The following is an 18,525-nucleotide window of genomic DNA, read 5'->3' on the forward strand; positions in this document are numbered from 1 at the left end:
ACCAAAGCTCCTTTTATCTGGTAATTACCGATCAGCCTAGCACATGAAGATTGAATGGTGCAAAGCCCAATTCATAACAGAAAACAAACAACCCCTCCCCCCTAAATTGCAGGCACTTGTCATACACTGGCTTTTGGCATGTGATCATGTCTGCCTGTAGTGGCTGACCCCTGTGACTATACAATCTGCTACTTTCACACAACTAAGGAAACTCTCCTTCAGCCCTCATAGTACAGGCTTGTGCTTTTGGTGCTGCACCGTGTAGGATTAGATTCCTGTAATGACCAGGTTTGTCTGTACATGCATGTGGCAGTCATTCTTTACACATTATGAAAGCATTTAGCCCCAAAATTCCAGGGCACTCATTAAAAACTAACTCCACCAAAAGTAGGCTGTGCCAGCAGAAATCCAAGATGGCATTACACTTTTTATTAATAATTTATCATTTATTTTTAATACATGGCTTTGCATTTCTTTCTTTAAAACTTATTCTCACTCTATCCTCATTTCACTCCTTAATCCCTCCCATATACATAATCACTTCTTTATAGGAATAATTATTATTCATACTAGCTCTCCCATCGAGTGGCCTATGTGCCTACTGGCATGAGTAAAGCTTGCTTGCCAACTCTCTCCCCTCCTTTCTCTCCACCCCACCACCCCATGCCTGCTAATAATCCCACTGGAGCGGATTCTCTTCTTGTATTGCTGCCAGAGCAGCCCCGTACAAAACTCTGCCTTAAAGGCTTTTCTGTAAATGCTTCTATTCTTCAGATACTGCAGGAAGCAGCATCAAACAAGTTAGAAAATTAGGAAGAATGCAGTGATTTACAGGTGTGACCTCATGAGCATACACAATGATGGACAAGTTACAGCATTCAGACATGTGAATTAGGTAAACATGGGAAAACTGCGCTCTGAAACGTGGGTAGCTAATGATTTGCAAAAACCTGATTAAGAAGAAATAAATGCACAACAAAATGGTTAGGATTCTAGGAATCCCTGAAGATAAAGACATGTCAGATACATTTATGTGACTGTACAGTGGTCATACTTAGAAAACTCATTCTGTGTTTAGAGAGATTTCTGGCTCCAGCAGTATCCCCCATATAAGGAATCTCTCTGAAGTGACTTTTAAAATGGAATGACCTTTTTAAGTGCAACCCCATGTATCTGGAAAACCTTATATCTACTTTGCTAAATTTAGTCATCATATTTTATAGATATATAGGACTCAATTCTCCAGGGCTTTGCACCTTGTGCAGCTACTTATACTTATGCAAAGTTGATGTAAAATGCTACCACTGGTGTGAGTGAAGAATGCTGATTTGATAGTATTTTACACCCATTGTGCACAGATGCAAATGATTACCGTAGGTGAAAAGCAGTGGGGGAAAAAAGTCAGACCCATACATGCTTTATCTAACTATGGGCTAGTCTACAATTAAAATTTAGATCAACATAGGTGCATTGGAGAGGGTGTGAAAAATCCCAACGTAGGTATGCTGACCTAACCCCCAGTGTAGACATAGCTAGGTCAAGGGAAGAATGCTTCTATCAGCTACTATTCTTTGGGGAGGTGGTGTTCATACACTGACAGAAAAACCCGTTGCATCAATGTAGGCCCCATCTATGCTATGGGGTTATGCTGACATCGCTACTGTGACGTAACTATGCCAATATAGCCTCTATATTGCAGACATACTCTGTATGTATACTACAGTGGAAGGTGGTAGCAAACTGTATATTTAGGTGACCACACTTTCCATTATTTAAGAAAAGATTGTTGTGCCATTTTTTGAGAAGTTTTACATTTCCACTGTAGCTGGTCTTTGAGATTTGACAGGAAGATAGCCCTTGGACTAGACAAGTGCCGTTACTCAATCCCATTCAGGTTTAGTTGAAGATTGGCATTTCCCTTTTCTTACTTTTGTTGCTCATGAAAATTTTGGCAGCAGGCAAAAGGGAACACTCAAAGTTAACCAATGCCAGAATTAAAGTTGGCTGTGCAACCTTAATCCAGCCCCCAGTGTGTATGTATTTTGATACATTTTTAATCACATGATCACATACTGTTTTTTTCCACAGGACCCTGCCTCATTCAGAACATGGTCAGTGAGCAGCTATTCAGTATTTTTCTCCTTGTTGTTCAACACCTGGCCCTAGGCCTCACTGACTGCATACTTATCAAACCCTGCTCTGAACAGAGTTATCAATTTCCTCATGGGTTTCCCTGTGGTGCTCCTCTCCATAGAATCTAAATGCTCCACAAACATTAATTAATTTTCACAACACCCCTGTGAGGGTTGGTGTTACCCCCATTTTACAGATGGGGAACTAAGGAACAGAAAAGTTAAGGTCAAGAGTGTCTACTAATTGTGGGTAACCAACTTGAGACAACTATGGCCTGATTTTTCACAGGACTTCCTATGTTCAAAGCACAGCTCCCATTGACTTCGGTTGCAGCTTTGAGTGCTGAGCGTTTCTGCAAATCATACACCTGCGTCTCAAGTCAGGCAGGAACATACCATTAGTGACTACCTGTAAAAAGTTTGATATAAGTGGTCTTGCACTACATCACATAGGAATTAAGTGGCAGAGGCTGGGACTGAATCTAATTCTCCAGGGCAGCATTCAATTGTCTTCTGTTCTTTCTCGTCCTATAATCCCCTGCCTCATTCACTACACACCTTGCAACTTCTGCAACAAATGATGCAGGAGTCCTATAGCAACAATTGCCTTTTCATTACATCAGCCCTGATTGATCCCCAGAGTGCCAACCATCCCGTGCACTGAATGAGGCAGGGCTCCTGTGGAAAAAAATAGTATGTTCTCACAGCATTAAAGAATGTATCATAATGCATCTGCACAAAGGGGGTAATAAAAGTACCTCAATTCTGGCATTTCCTAACCTTTGAGCATTTGACTTTGCAATCGTAATAATGTTCTTTTAATGTAGTTTGCATGGGTGTAATTTCCTTGTTTTTTTAAAAAACAATCAAAAATTGAAAAAACAGAAATTCCATCACGTAACATATGGACACTCATGTGGGACATCAGCAGAGTTGGAATCTTTAGATCCATGGCACAGACCTCTGCCACTTGAGCAAAGGGAGTGACTCCTAGCAATAGCAGGTTGTAATCCTCTACATGGATCAACACTGGGGGAGGGGGGTGAGACATGTGTCTTGTTAGTGGGTTTTGCAGATATTTGCTGACAGCAGAGAAATGGAGAGACTCGGTAAACTTGGGTTCCATTCCAGGCTCTGGAGGGGTGTGTGCGCCAGTGTGCATAGACCTTTCTGCCCATTCACCCTCTGCCCCAAGTCTGACCCCTTGCCCTCCAAACTGTCCTTATCCCAGACCTGTCTCTTCCCCACAGCTGGCTCCTTTCCCAGGCTCCACTCCTCAGAATCCTTAGCCCAGTCCCAATCTCAATGCCCATTCAGTCCTAGTCTCCACCTCTGGGCTCTGCATGAGTCTCAGTCTTCCTCTATTTGCAATCACAGTCACTCCCTCCTGCTCCCCAGCCACAGTCTCCTTGCCCAGTCCCACCCCCAGCTTCTTGTCCTCATTCACCTCGCCCAGCCAAGTCTCAATTCTCTATTCCTGACTCCCAGTCTTATCTGTCTCTCTGCCTGCTCTTGTTTACCCTTTCCACTGGCTCCCAATCCCAGTCTCCCTCCCCAGGTTCCTCATTCAATCTCAATTTCCCCAGCTCCTTGTCCCAGTTTCACCTTTCCTTGACCTCTTGTCCAGCCAATTCCAGGTCTCCCGCAAACTCCAGCTCCTCATAAAATCTGTCCCACCCTCCCTTGCTCCCCTCCCACTAGGTTCCCAGTCCTAGTCTCCATACCCAGCCAGTCTCAGTCTCCTGGGGACCTTGTCCAGTCTCAGCCTTCCTTCCCAAAATTGCCTCCCAGTCCCCATTATGTTTCCCTCCCTGGAGTCCCAGTCTCTCCTCCCCCAGCATCTTGTTTCAGTCTTCTTGCTCAGCTAGTGCCAATCTTCCCCACCCCTTCTTCCCACACACCTGGCACTCAGTCCAAGTTTCTCTCTGTTTCCATCCACCCAACTAGTCTCTCAGTCCAGTCTTCCCCAGGTTCTTGTCTCAATCTACTCTTTCTCCCTCCTCCAACCCCAGGTCCATCCTTTCCATATCTGATTCAGGAAGCTTCCTCCTCCAGGCTGCTTCAGAGCCAGCAAAGGGAGTACTGAGGGCACAGGGAAAACAGTCTCCCTGCTCTTAGTTTGGGTGCCCATCCCAGTCAGGAGTAGCTGAGGGCTGCAATTACAGGGAAAGGCTCACTTTGCCCCTGTACCCCATGGCTGGAGAATGCTCAGTGTGGATGGAATCTTCAGCTGCAATGGAAATGTATTTTCCTCCTTTCCCCATTGTCTCAAAAAGGGCTCAGTTGTTTTTTAAAAAGAAGTACCTCTGCCTCAGGCAAAGACCCGGCTTGGAATGTTTCATCCTGAATGATGAAAATTTCAGAAAGTTGTATGCAAATGAAAGAATGAGTTTACAATGATAACACTTACGCACCTAAGCTACAGGTTGTTTGCAGTGTTGTTGTAGCCATGTTGATCCCAGGAGATTAGAGAGACAAGGTGGGTGAGGTAATATCTTTTATTGGACCAACTTCTGTTGGTGAAAGAGACAAGCTTTAGAGATCCAGAAAAAGAGCTCTGAGTAAGCTTGAAATCTTGTCTCTTTTACTAACAGAAGTTGGTCCAATAAAAGGTATTGCCTCCCCCACCTTGTCTTTCTAAACTATCGATGTCAGTAATGCTCCATCTATAATGTGCAGAGATCCCCCACTTACAGACTTGTGCACAGAAAACAGTGCAGAAAAATTACTAATCTGTCTCAGTAAAACAATGCTTGTCATCATTAATTGCTTGATACTGCCACTAACAGGTGACGGGAGTTGAGCAATGGTCCCATGGTCCATATTGCATCCTTCCTGCCAAGAGCAAAGCAGCTAGCTAAAACTTTACATATAATACAAATTAACAAGGCTTCTAAATTATGAACCTGAGAAACAAACGGTGAGCACAAGTTTTCAATCAAAGGGGACAAGATAATCTATGCCACTCCTTCCAGTTGTTGCCCACAGCTTACAAACATCACCTCAATCTTCTCTAGGTGAAGCCTCATCCAGCTAGCTCTCACCCAAGCCCTAATCTTATTCTGGTCCTAGGAAAGCTACTCACGTGCACCAGACGGGTCAGACAAGATGGAGTTATTTTGTTCAATGAGGATGCTTTCCTTATTTTCATAACTAACAACATGATGAAGGTTGGGATATATGGAAAACATTATATATCCACATAGAAAATACCTGTAAAATTACAAAATATAGGTAAATTCTAATTTGTTTATTGTTATCAATAGTACAATTCATATATTGGACAGGGCAGCGTTTAGGTAACATGAGGCTACTGGTCATGGTCTCCAAGTCCTAAGTGGAAGGGGAATGAACAATAAGCTTTGGCAGTTGTTGGAAACTTAACAGCGAGTTTCTACCATCTGGTACTTATTTTAAAATATGGATATTTAATGTTCTATTCAAATCAATTTAAAAGGAAGTCTAGTGTTAGCCCTCATTCCATCATAACCAGGGTTATTTTTGTCTGGAAATATATATTTATGTGCACACCTTATATTCATAGCACATATCATTCCAGAAAACGTGACCATGATCTCATGTAGGCTGATATTCACATCTGTGCAGAGAATCTACCTAAGGCCTATGCACCCTATAACTCCTCAAAATAGTGCTTACATGAGATTTAAGTGATGAGCATGCTTTGTATAAGCACACTGGTGATTTTCCCTTATAATGGAGATCTGCTAGAAAAATGTGACAGTCAGTGGTACTCCATCAAAGCTCACACTGCTTCATTGTGTTAGTCTTGTCTGGTAATAGAATTTGAAACAGCTAGAAAAACTATAAAAATCTTCAGCAAAAGGTGTGTCTTAATGTACCACATATAAACAAATTGGTTATTCTGTCTTGCATTTTGAATCATGCTAGAACAGAGGGCCCTGGAGCTAAGAATTAGATTGGCTTCAAAATAGAGATGTTAGGGACAACAGAACCTAAGCTTTCAGGGAAGAAAGCAAGCTTTGAAGGGTCCAATAAACCGAGAAATTACTTGGAGTGTCAGCCCTACTACATGTACTAGAATAGCCACGGACTGAATAGTAATCATAAGGCTTAACAATTCTCTAAATTCAGCAACAGCTGTTATCTGAACTGTGCAGTATTTTACATTCACCTCTAAAACGCTACATAATTTATTAACTCATTTTTATAAAATTTGAATCAAATTAGGACCAGAAGGATGGTTTAATGGCTAAGGCACTAGCTGGAGACCTGGGTTCAATTCCTTGCTCTGCCACTAACTTGCTGCATGATTTTGGGTAAGTCACTTAGTCTCTCTGTGTTCTCTATATGCAAAGTGGGAATAATAGTTCCCTATTTCATATAGGTGTTGTGAAGATAAACACATTAATAGATTGTTAAGTGTTCAGATATTATAATAATAAAAGTATCTGTGATCAAGTGATATACAGAGTATTCTAACAGGACAAGACTAAATTCACTTTTTTCCTTTTGTGAAGGAACCAATAGGCTAAAATGGACATTTTATTCAAATGTCAATGTTGAAACACAAAGAACAACTTTTATTCCAGGGCTGCTATGGACTATGTTAGGAGTGCACACAGGTCTGTGAGCTGCAGCAGAGTTACTATATAATGTAATTTTGGAGCTTCCTAGTGATTAAAAATTGTACCTTCTCCAGTACACTTATCCTACATATACTACTTAAGCCTGGTGTATGCAGCTTTCATGAATGAGTATTACATGTGCACATCAAAAGATTGCAACCTAAAGTATCAAAAGAAAATTCAGACTAGACTGTTATTCATCAATATCCTGAAAGAGAGAAAGCTGATTTTCTTCCTCAAAAGGTTGTTCATGTTTATTAAGAATAAGAGATATTCTCATACAAGTCCCTCACTCCAGCTGTCAAAGATTCTTCTTGAATAATTCAACACTTTTCAACTTACACTAGCATTCTACACTGACAAAAATACAGTGATACTATTATAATTTACTGTAACTTTTTACTATCCAATTTTACTACATTTCTGTCAAATATCTGGGAGATGCAAATTCAGAAATGGCTATGTATATGCAGAAATATATATACCCCAAACTGAGACATATGTACGAGTACATGTCCTTTGCTGGAATATTTTTACAAGGTGAATAGGTGCATAGAATAAACTCTGTTGCAAAAAAAAAAATGCATATTTTAAAGGGAAGTGGTGTCTAGGTTATTTTGACTTTTAAATAGTGACAATCCTGGGATGGAATGCAACACAATTACTAAAACCAACCCTCAGAGGAAGACACCTCCTGTAGATTTACAGCCACCCTTCTTGCTGATCCAGGTGAGGGTTTGTTGAGCCCAGCAGGGTGCTATAATCAACCCTTTTTGGTCAGGATGGATCAGGTCATTATAGGGCTTGTCTAGACTAGACAACAACTGAGGCTAGGTCAAAGTTAGCTAACACGGGTGGGGAAGGGGGTGGGGGCGGAGGATGAAGGCTGGGTGGTCTATGGTCTACCTCAATCAGCTAAATCAGAGTCAAGGGTGTTAAACTGCATCTTTAAACACAATTCAAAAGGGCCTGGCTAAATTCTGGTTAGCTATCTTGGGGTTAGTTAATGCTGACCTAGCCTTTTCCTGATCACAGGTTCTGAGGGATTAATGGAATCCTGGACGATTTTCCTCGGGGGGGGAAAAAAAAAATCAGGAATTCCAAAGTCAATATTTTAAACTAAATTACCATCAATACGTCTAAAGAACATGCATATCTTTTAAAATGTATGGCTTCTATGGTTGTAATATATACATTGCAACAGTCCGTTCATCAGGTAAGAGATTTGATTCACATGAGTTGAAAGGAAAATAAAGTTATGTTTTGGCTGTTTGAGGCACAAATTATTATAACCTTTAAGTAGTCAGTTAATACATTTGAAAAAAGGACTTAGACACTGTACTATTTCTATGCATGCTTTTTTTAGGCTGCAAGTATTATAACAGATAAGGCCAAGATTCAGCAATCCACTGTATCTTGCCAGCAGTTGATATCAATGGAGACAGAAGCAACTGCTTGAATAAGACGTCAGAAAACTCATAGGTTTCAGAGTAGCAGCCGTGTTAGTCCGTATCCACAAAAAGAACAGGAGTACTTGTGTCACCTTAGAGACTAACAAATTTATTAGAGCATAAGCTTTCGTGGGCTACAGCCCACTTCTTCGGATGCATAACGGAAAACTCATAATGAGACATGCCCACAAATGTTTTGCAAGGAGGAAAAGTGCAATGAAACAAAGGTGGCTAAAAGTGAGTAATTATTATTTGAAAACTATGGAGGCTGGTTAATGCCATGGACTGGATTCCATGATTTTCATATTTGTTTTTGTCATATTGGGGTCTTGGCCTCTAGCTGGGCAGATGTAATGGTAAATAGAACAAACTTTAGCAACAGATCTGATAGCTGCATCAGAGACAAAGCAGAATCTCAGCAAATGCAGAGTGGCAACACAGGATCCTACGAATGGTCTCTCAGTGAAAGCTTAAGTCTTCCAAGAGGCCATGCAGCTCCTCATCCAAAATCCTTAAGATTTAAAAATGAGACAATTTGTTTTCATATAGTAGTTTTAAGTCAGCCAGATTAGATTTTATAAGGATAGTTAGGTTATTTATAAAGTAACTTGTAAACTTTTTTGTCCTTTTTTATCTCTCAAGGACTCTCTCTCTACTTGCCTGCAGACTCCACAGTTCAGATCCTTTCTTTGACAGAAGAGGGAGGACTGGAGCGGCTGACATAGGACTTCATTAATAAAGAATTAAAGGAGGGCAATGTAATCAATACCAGTCAACATGGGTTTATGGGAAATCGAGCCTGCAAACTAACTTGATATCTTTTTTTGACGAGATTACGTATATGTGCTGCCGAAGCGAGCACTACTTAGGCCTGGTCTACACTAGGCGTTTATGTCGAAGTTAGCGCCGTTACATCGAATTAACCCTGCACCCGTCCACACCGCGAAGGTATTTAGTTCGACATAGAGGTCTCTTTAATTCGACTTCTGTACTCCTCCCCGACGAGGGGAGTAGCGCTAAATTCGACATGGCCATGTCGAATTAGGCTAGGTGTGGATGGAAATCGACGCTAATAGCTCCAGGAGCTATCCCACAGTGCACCACTCTGTTGACGCTCTGGACAGCAGTAAGAGCTCGGATGTTCTGAACTGCCACACAGGAAAAGCCCCGGGAAAATTTGAATTTGAATTCCTTTTCCTGTCTGGCCAGTTTGAATCTCATTTCCTGTCTGGACATCGTGGCGAGCTCAGCAGCACTGGCAACGATGCAGAGCTCTCCAGCACTGATGGCAGTGCAGTCTGTGAATAGAAAGAGGGCCCCAGCATGGACTGATCGGGAAGTCTTGGATCTCATCGCTGTGTGGGGCGATGAGTCCGTGCTTTCCGAGCTGCGATCCAAAAGACGGAATGCAAAGATCTATGAGAAGATCTCTAAAGACATGGCAGAGAGAGGATACAGCCGGGATGTAACGCAGTGCCGCGTGAAAATCAAGGAGCTGAGGCAAGGCTACCAGAAGACCAAAGAGGCAAACGGACGCTCCGGATCCCATCCCCAGACATCCCGTTTCTACGAGGCACTGCATTCCATCCTCGGTGCGGCCGCCACCACTACCCCACCACTGACTGTGGACTCTGAGGATGGGATAGTGTCCACGGCCGGATCCTCGGACATGTTAGCGGACGGGGAAGATGAGGAAGGAGATGAGGAGGACGAGGCAGTCGACAGCGCTCACAACGCTGATTTCCCCGACAGCCAGGATCTCTTCATCACCCTTACAGAGATCCCCTACCAACCCTCCCCAGCCGTTACCCCAGACACAGAATCTGGTGAAGGATCATCCAGTAAGTGTTGTAAACATCTAAACATTTATTTGTAACAGAACATGATTATTAACAATTTAAAAAATGGGTTTCTCATGATTAGTTTGATTAACTTAACGGTTCAGTCATGGGCAGTGCAACTATTTGAAAAAAATCTAGCAATGTCCGGTTTTGCATGATTGTCCTGCCCAAGCCGCTCTACTGTTTAGTCCCTGCTACTGCAGCTACAGTAAGATGCGGTCTATATGTCCGGGGATGGAGCAGAAATCCTCCTGGGACATCTCAAGGAAGCTCTCCTGCAGGTAATTTGAAATCCGCTGCATTAGGTTCTTGGGGAGAGCGGCCTTATTGGGTCCTCCGTAGTAGGACACGTTGCCGCGCCACGAGACTAGCAAGTACTCTGGAATCATTGCTTGGCACAGCATGGCGGCATACGGCCCTGGTCTTTGAAGGCTTTCCCGGAGCATTCTCTGTCTGTCGCTCTCAGAGATCCTCATGAGGGTGATGTCGCTCATGATGACCTGCTTTGAATGAGGTAGGGGAATGTTAGTGTTGGGACTGCTTTACCGTTCCTTTACAGAACTGTAACCGCTGGTTTGCAGCCACGCGGTGGAGGCGGGAGAGGGTCAGCCGAAAGGGATCGTTCCCGGGGACAGCCGCGAGGGTGTGGGACAGGAGCAGACTTCCTGCTTGCCGGATTGCTGGCAGCAGGGACCGACATTGATTTCAATGTGAAATGAGGCCATTGCTAATATTAAAGTTTTAAGCTGCCACGAATCTACGGCTTACCATGTCTGCGTGCAAGAGCAATTCCGTTGTCCTGACAGGGTTCTCAAAAGTGCTCTGCAAAACCCCAGACACTGAATGCGAAGGCCGAGAATTCGACCTTGTGCTGAGTGCGCATGTGATAGGTGCTGTGCATGGTCCTGTTCACAGAGAAAGACTATGTTCTTTGTTCACAACTACATTTATCTTTCTGAGGAATTCACTCCCTTTTTCCCATTCCCACAGCCCCATCTGCGACTGTCTCACAACCTAGCCTGTCATCACACTCCCAGAGGCTAGGGAGGATTAGGCATAAGAAGAAGAGGACACGGGAGGACATGTTCTCAGAGCTTATAGCCTGCTCCCGAGCCCAGGCAGCACAGCAGACCCAGTGGCGGGAGAACTTGTCCCAAATGCACCAAGCCAACATGGATCGGGAGGAGAGGTGGCGTCAGGAAGACCAGCAGGCGACTCAAACCCTGCTTGGACTACTGAGGGAGCAAACGGACACGCTCCGGCGCCTTGTGGATGTTCTGCAGGAACGGAGGCAGGAGGACAGAGCCCCGCTGCAGTCCATCTCTAACCGCCCTCCCCCGCCACCAAGTCCCATACTCCCTTCACCCAAAGTGCACAGAAGGAGAGGCGGCAGAGTCCCTGCTAACTCTCACTCCACCCCTGCAGAGAGCTCGAGCAGCAGAAGGCTCTCATTCCCCAAAGTTTGACAAGTTCTTTCCTTCCCGCCTGACACAAGCCCCCGTCCAAGTTTCACTTCCCAGTCCCATGTGTAGTTGATAATAAAAAATATGTTTCTGTTAACTACTGTTTCCATCATGTTCTTTTGGAGGAGGGGGGGGAAAGGGGGTTGGTAATTGGACAGGACAGTCACCTTTGGCAGGGTACATAGTAGGGGGCAGGCACAGCAGCAGGGCACATACATAGTGCAGTGATGCAGTGACTACTTACCCTGGTTAGTCTGGGAGGTTCTTTTCATGTTATGTGGTGGGGGGTGGGTTGCTCTGTGACTTTGTGTCAGGGGAGGGCAGTTAGAGATCTTAAGCGGCGGTCCTTAGGCAGGATCACAGAGCCACACAGCAGGGGATCTGTAACCGTCCCACCCCTGCCACAAACTCACATAGACCCCCCATACACACAGTCCGTATCAGGAGGGGTGACAGGCTCCGTTGAAAGAACCATCCCACCGCAGCGGAGCCTGTCAGTCCTTGAGTTTAGAAGCTGCATTCGCGCGACTACACTACACCCGCTCCGCACCACAGTCTGCGTCCCAGTTTTAAAAAATTCCCGCGAAAACAGTATTAAAGAAAACGGTGTGCTTTAACAAAGTAGAACTATTTTTATTTTGAAACGTGTGTTGGAAGTGGGGTGAAGGCTTCTCTGTACACAAAATTAGAAAGTCACAGGTTACCCTGCTCACTCAGGAACTTTGCTTTCAAAGCCTCCCGGATGCACAGCGCTTCCCGCTGGTCTCTTCTAATCGCCCGGCTGTCTGGCTGTGAGTAATCAGCAGCCAGGCTAATTTCCTCAACCTCCCACCCCGCCATAAAGGTCTCCCCCTTGCTCTCACAGAGATTGTGGAGCACACAGCAAGCTGCTATAACAATGGGGATATTGGTTTCGCTGAGATCACAGCGAGTCAGCAAGCTTCTCCATCTCCCCTTGAGACGTCCAAAAGCACACTCCACCACCATTCTGCACTTGCTCAGCCGGTAGTTGAAGAGTTCTTTTTCAGTGTCCAGGGCACCTGTATAGGGCTTCATGAGCCAGGGCATTAGCGGGTAGGCTGGGTCCCCGAGGATGACTATAGGCATCTCCACATCCCCAACAGTTATTTTGTGGTCCGGGAAGTAAATACCTTGCTGCAGCCGTCTAAACAGACCAGAGTTCCTGAAAACACGAGCGTCATGAACCTTGCCCGGCCATCCGACATTGATGTTGGTAAAACGTCCCCTGTGGTCCACCAGTGCTTGCAGCACCATGGAAAAGTAGCCCTTTCTGTTAATGTACTGGCTGGCCTGGTGGTCCGGTGCCAGGATAGGGATGTGAGTTCCATCTATGGCCCCACCGCAGTTTGGGAATCCCATCGCTGCGAAGCCATCTATGATCGCCTCCAAGTTTCCCAGGGTCACTACCTTTGGCAGCAGTACATCAACGATTGCCTTGGCTACTTGCATCACAACAACCCCCACGGTAGATTTGCCCACCCCAAACTGGCTCGCGACTGACCGGTAGCTGTCAGGCGTTGCAAGCTTCCAGAGGGCTATGGCCACTCGCTTCTGGACAGTCAGGGCTGGTCGCATCTGGGTGTCATTGCGCTTCAGGGCAGGGGACAGCAACTCACAAAGTTCAAGGAAAGTTCCCTTCCGCATGCGGAAGTTTCGCAGCCACTGTGATTCATCCCAGACCTGCAGCACTATGCGGTCCCACCACTCAGTGCTTGTTTCCCGTGCCCAGAATCGCCGTTTCACAGCATCAACATGACCCATTGCCACCGTGATGTCCTCGGCGCTGGGTCCCCTGCTTTCTGAGAGGTCTGTGCTACTCTCAGACTTCAGGTCATCACCGCGTTGACGTAGCCTCCTCGCCTGACTTTTCTGCATCTGCCTCAGGGCAACCTGTATGATAAGCTGCGAGGCGTTGAGAGCGGCCACAACTGCAGCGATGGTTGCAGTGGGCTCCATGCTCACAGTGCTGTGGCGTCCGCGCTGTCAATGACTTGAAAAGTGCGCGAAATGATTTCCCGCCGGCGCTTTCAGGGAGGGAGGGAGGGCGGGAGTGATGGACGGATGACGACAGTTACCCAAAAGCACCCTGGCCCCTTTTTTTTTTACCCAGAAGGCATTTGCGGCTCCACCCAGAATTCCAATGGGCGGCGGGGACTCCGGGAACTGTGGGATAGCTGCCCTCAGTGCACCGCTTCCAATGTCGACGCTTTCCCCGTTAGTGTGGACTCACAAAGTCGAATTACTGTCCTTAGTGTGGACACACACGTTCGACTTTGCAATATCGATTCCAAATATTCGATTTAAGTAAAATCGAACTACTCTCGTAGTGTAGACAAGGCCTTAGACTTCTGTAGAAAGTTTGACTTGGTACCACATGTTGTTTCCAATAAAAGGTATTACTTCACCCATCTTGTCTCTTTTAGTATCACATGACATTTTGATTAAAAAAACTAGAGCAATGTAAAATTAACATGGCACATATTCAATGGATTTATGAGATGGCTAATTGCTAGGTCTCAAAATGTAATTGTAAATGGGGAATCATCATCAAAAGGTTTGTAAAAAAAACAGAAAGTCACTCTGCTCTAGTTCTGCCTTATTTAGGTCATGGTTATCACCTTACGACAGCGTGCAAGAGTGCAAGGCCCCGCCTCTGCCCTTTCCCTCTCCCACAATGCACCAGCCAGCAGCACTGGTGCAGAAAGGGAAATAATCTGCTGCTGGTATATACTAGTGGCGGACTGGCTCCCCCTTGCTCTAGTGAGGAAGTAGAGAGTCACAGTTCCCTTCCGATTCTGCTCCTTGGAGCTATGTTATTATGCATTACCCTTTCTTGGGGCAAATTGTTACATCTGACAGTCTAACTCATAGATTGCAAGCAATAGGTCTCATGGGTCTCAAGTATAAACCTTTACTCCTCACAGTACTCCAAATTCACATGAGTATTCCCACTGACATCAATCAGAATATTCAGGTAAGTATGAACTATTTGCATGTGTAGGGTATTGCCCTAGCCCAGTGGTTCTCAAAGCCGGTCCGCCGCTTGATCAGGGTAAGCCCCTGGCAGTCCAGGCTGGTTTGTTTACCTGCCGCGTCTGCAGGTTTGGCCAATCACGGCTCCCACTGGCCGCAGTTCACCACTCCAGGCCAATGGGGGCTGCGGGAAGGGCAGCCAGCACATCCCTCAGCCTGCGCCACTTCCCGCAGCCTGGAGCAGCGAACCACAGCCAGTGGGAGCCGCGATCGGCCGAACCTGCAGACGCAGCAGGTAAACAAACTGGCCCGGCCCACCAGGGTCTTTCCCTGAACAAGCGGCGGACCGGCTTTGAGAACCACTGCCCTAGCCCATATAGTAATGTCATATTTTACCAGTGTAAAATACTAAAAGCCATCATAACGCATATTTAAATAACTTTTCTGACTATGTGCCATATAGATGAGTTTGCTTATTTTCACAGTGATGGTACAAGGTGCTTTATAAAGGCAGCTTTTCAATTAAGAGCCCAAATCAGTAATAAATAAAAATAACAATAAAATCTCTTAATGATATCTATGGGAGATTTTCTTGAACAAAGACTATTTACTGGGCCCCATGTGAATACTAGCAAGAATTGGATGACTTTAGATATATTCAGGATTGAAAAACAAAAACAACACACACACAAACAAATACCCCTAGTGAAGCTATGAAGGTTGCCTCACTGTTTCTTCAAGTCCCTGAGAATCAGCTGTGTAATAACCAAACTGCACAGCAATGTTCCTGAAATTAATTCAGTTGCAAGGCACATGAATAATCTAGGACTAAGAGGTAATTATTTCGCTAAGCGACTCTGTCACAAGTTTTCACCATTACTGTTGCAATCTCAAATACCATTCTCTCCTTTTTATTTCCTAAAATGCCTATTGTTCTAGGTGAAGTTAAAAGTAATGAAACTTTATTGATTAAAAAGGCACAGATAAAAGCATCCACACCCTTTTAAAAAATCATCATACAATTATCTAGCAATTTACTAATCAACACAATAGCCACTCAAAATATTCATGTGCAGTGCCAGGAGGAGGAAAAAAATCTGAGTTATAGTTAACAGGGATAGCACAGCAAGCATAACATTAGACAGAATTTCATCACCACTAATCTTTTATTCAAAACCTTACATCTTTAAAATCTTTCATTTTTTATGATTTTATTGTCATCTACTAAATGAAAAACTGCAGCCGCTTTGAATTTTGTATATCTTATCAAAAAAGCACCCCCCCAGGCTAATATTTATCATAAAATTGCATAGTGTATGCTAGTAGCTATAACCCTAGATTTATTGTGTTGTTTTCATTTTTCCTAAAATGCTGATTTACATCTGCAAAAAAAAAAAAGGGAAAACTACAGGTTTCAGTGAAATGTGCTTACTTTTTATCGTAAACACATGTTTACAGGATCATTCCTGTAAAGGTTGTACAATTTTTGTGTCTTAGGGCTCCATTCAGAAAAAAACTTCAGCAAATATCTAACTTTAAGCACATGCTTAACAACTCCATGAAACCAGAGTTTAGAATTAAGCATGCATGTACTTAAGTGCTAAATCAGGTCCACAATTTTATATCTATATTAGTCTGTATGTACAATTGACTATATTATAAATTGACCGTGTCCCTTCAAAATTCCACCAAAAAGAATGGACAATAAAAATCTTGAATAGTAGTGATCTCTTAAAAACAGATTAATATTTAAAGGGACACAGTCAACTGGAAATCTAGTTGTTGCTTTTTAAAGAGTGTAAAGTAATTTCAGATACTACATCTGGCCCTGACTCTGCCTGCCAATGGTTATGGTCTTCCAATCACATTTTCCTATTTTAAAAAAGATTTCTCTCTATTTGCTCTTCAAAAGACCACATAAACTACAAAAGAAAATGACTGACTGTACAGGAGAAAGTGATTATTACAATGTGCCATCAAATGCAAAGTGAACAAACTAAATACAGGTCTGTCGCATCTTATGCGCATTTAACATGTGCGATTTCAGCTTTACAAGGTCGGCAAAAACAAAACAAAAAACCAAAAAAGAGAAAAATAACAATTTTAATACTGTACCTGTAGTGCGGGCGATTTCGCCCGCCATTGAACTCAATGTAATTTTGACTATACGCAGTTTTCGCTTTATGCGCTAACCGCGGAACGGAACCCCCGCGTAAGATGAGACAGACCTGTAAAGCAAATAAACATCTTCCCCCTACAATTTCCTTCAATTACATTAACCTTTGTAGTTAGTTTAACAACAGCTGTTTAAAAATTCCTAAACAAAAGGGTGATTTTTAAATTGAATTCATCCCTTTAAGTCTACTTTCAAATGAAATAAATGCAGGAAAACATTTGCAAATAAAAAGTGTGATTTTTAAGTTGACAGTTTCCCTTTAAAAACACAGCAGATTTATTTAGGTAAAAATAAGAGAGGAAGTTTTTTTCAAATGTTCCATCTGAAAAAAAAAAAAAGAAAATTTTTTATGGAAACACAAAGTACACATTTTATTCTGAAAATTTAATTGCAATGAGTTTTTCTTTTGATACAACACAACTACAGAATATATTAGCTTACAGTCAACACTTCAGTAGGAAAACGTGTCCTGAATCGTTCAGCCATCTTAATGGATTACTTTCTAAGCTCATACATGAGACAAACAACCGGATGTGAGGTCTGACAAAGATTATAGCAATATGAAAAGTTAACTCAATCCAATAAAGAATCAGTGTACTGTTTCATATCATACGATGTGATAAAAAGAAAGAGAAAGATGACACTTTCCAATTTTATTTGCAAGTGTAAAATGCTCATAATCATCCTTAACAAGATAATGATCTACTGGAATATTTTTTCTGTATTTTTCAGACAAAGTTTTTGACTGTTTCACAGTTTCACATTATAATACAAAAAAAGCAAAACAAATTGTGTTTAAATAAGTTTTTAGAAAAAATCTTTGAGAAAAAACCCCCACATACTTAAAATTACAAATGAATGCCTCGAATTTCCTTATGTACAGTACATGGGTTTGAGCAATTAAACACTATCATACCACATCGTGAAACAAAATAACTTCTCTAATAGTCCAGTATACATACAATGATGGGGGCTAATTTAGCTACAACTAATCAGGAAAGAGATCTTGGAGTCATCTTAGATAGTTCTCTGAAGACGTCCACGCAGTGTGCAGCGGCAGTCAAAAAAAGCAAACAGCATGTTAGGAATCATTAAAAAGGGGATAGAGAATAAGACGGAGAATATCTTATTGCCCTTATATAAATCCATAGAACACCCACATCTTGAATACTGCATACAGATGTGGTCTCCTTATCTCAAAAAGATATACTGGCATTAGAAAAGGTTCAGAGAAGGGCAACTAAAATGATTAGGGGTTTGGAACGGGTCCCATATGAGGAGAGATTAAAAAGGCTAGGACTTTTCAGCTTGGAAAAGAGGAGACTAAGGGGAGATATGATAGAGATATATAAAATCATGAATGGTGTGGAGAAAGTGAATAAGGAAAAGCTATTTACTTGTTCCCATAATATAAGAACTAGGGGCCACCAAATGAAATTAATGGGCAGCAGGTTTATAACAAATAAAAGGAAGTTCTTCATGCAGCACCAAGTCAACCTGTGGAAATCCTTACCTGAGGAGGTTGTGAAGGCTAGGACTATAACTATAAATTCATGGAGGTTAAGTCCATTAACGGCTATTAGCCAGGATGGGTAAGGAATGGTGTCCCTAGCCTCTGTTTGTCAGAGGGTGGAGATGGATGGCAGGAGAGAGATCACTTGATCGTTATCTGTTAAGTTCACTCCTTCTGGGGCACCTGGCATTGGCCACTGTCAGCAGATAGGATACTGTGCTGGATGAACCTCTGGTCTGACCCAGTATGGCCATTCTTATGTTTTTATGTTCTTAAGAACTCTGATGATCAAATCCTTCCAAGATCAAGACAATTTTCTATAGTTGCAAGGATTCTATTCTTTTAATA

The 18,525-nt window shown here is 43.1% G+C and overlaps 1 protein-coding gene across 1 annotated transcript in view; it reads right to left on the reverse strand.

Moving 5' to 3' along the window:
* SLC35F3 (solute carrier family 35 member F3) overlaps positions 1-18,525 on the reverse strand; it is a 277,895-nt gene that overhangs the window by 196,219 nt on the left and 63,151 nt on the right. The window lies entirely within an intron of this gene.

The sequence above is a fragment of the Trachemys scripta genome, chromosome 3 (assembly GCF_013100865.1).
Source record: "Trachemys scripta elegans isolate TJP31775 chromosome 3, CAS_Tse_1.0, whole genome shotgun sequence".
In the NCBI taxonomy this organism is placed as follows: domain Eukaryota; kingdom Metazoa; phylum Chordata; order Testudines; family Emydidae; genus Trachemys; species Trachemys scripta.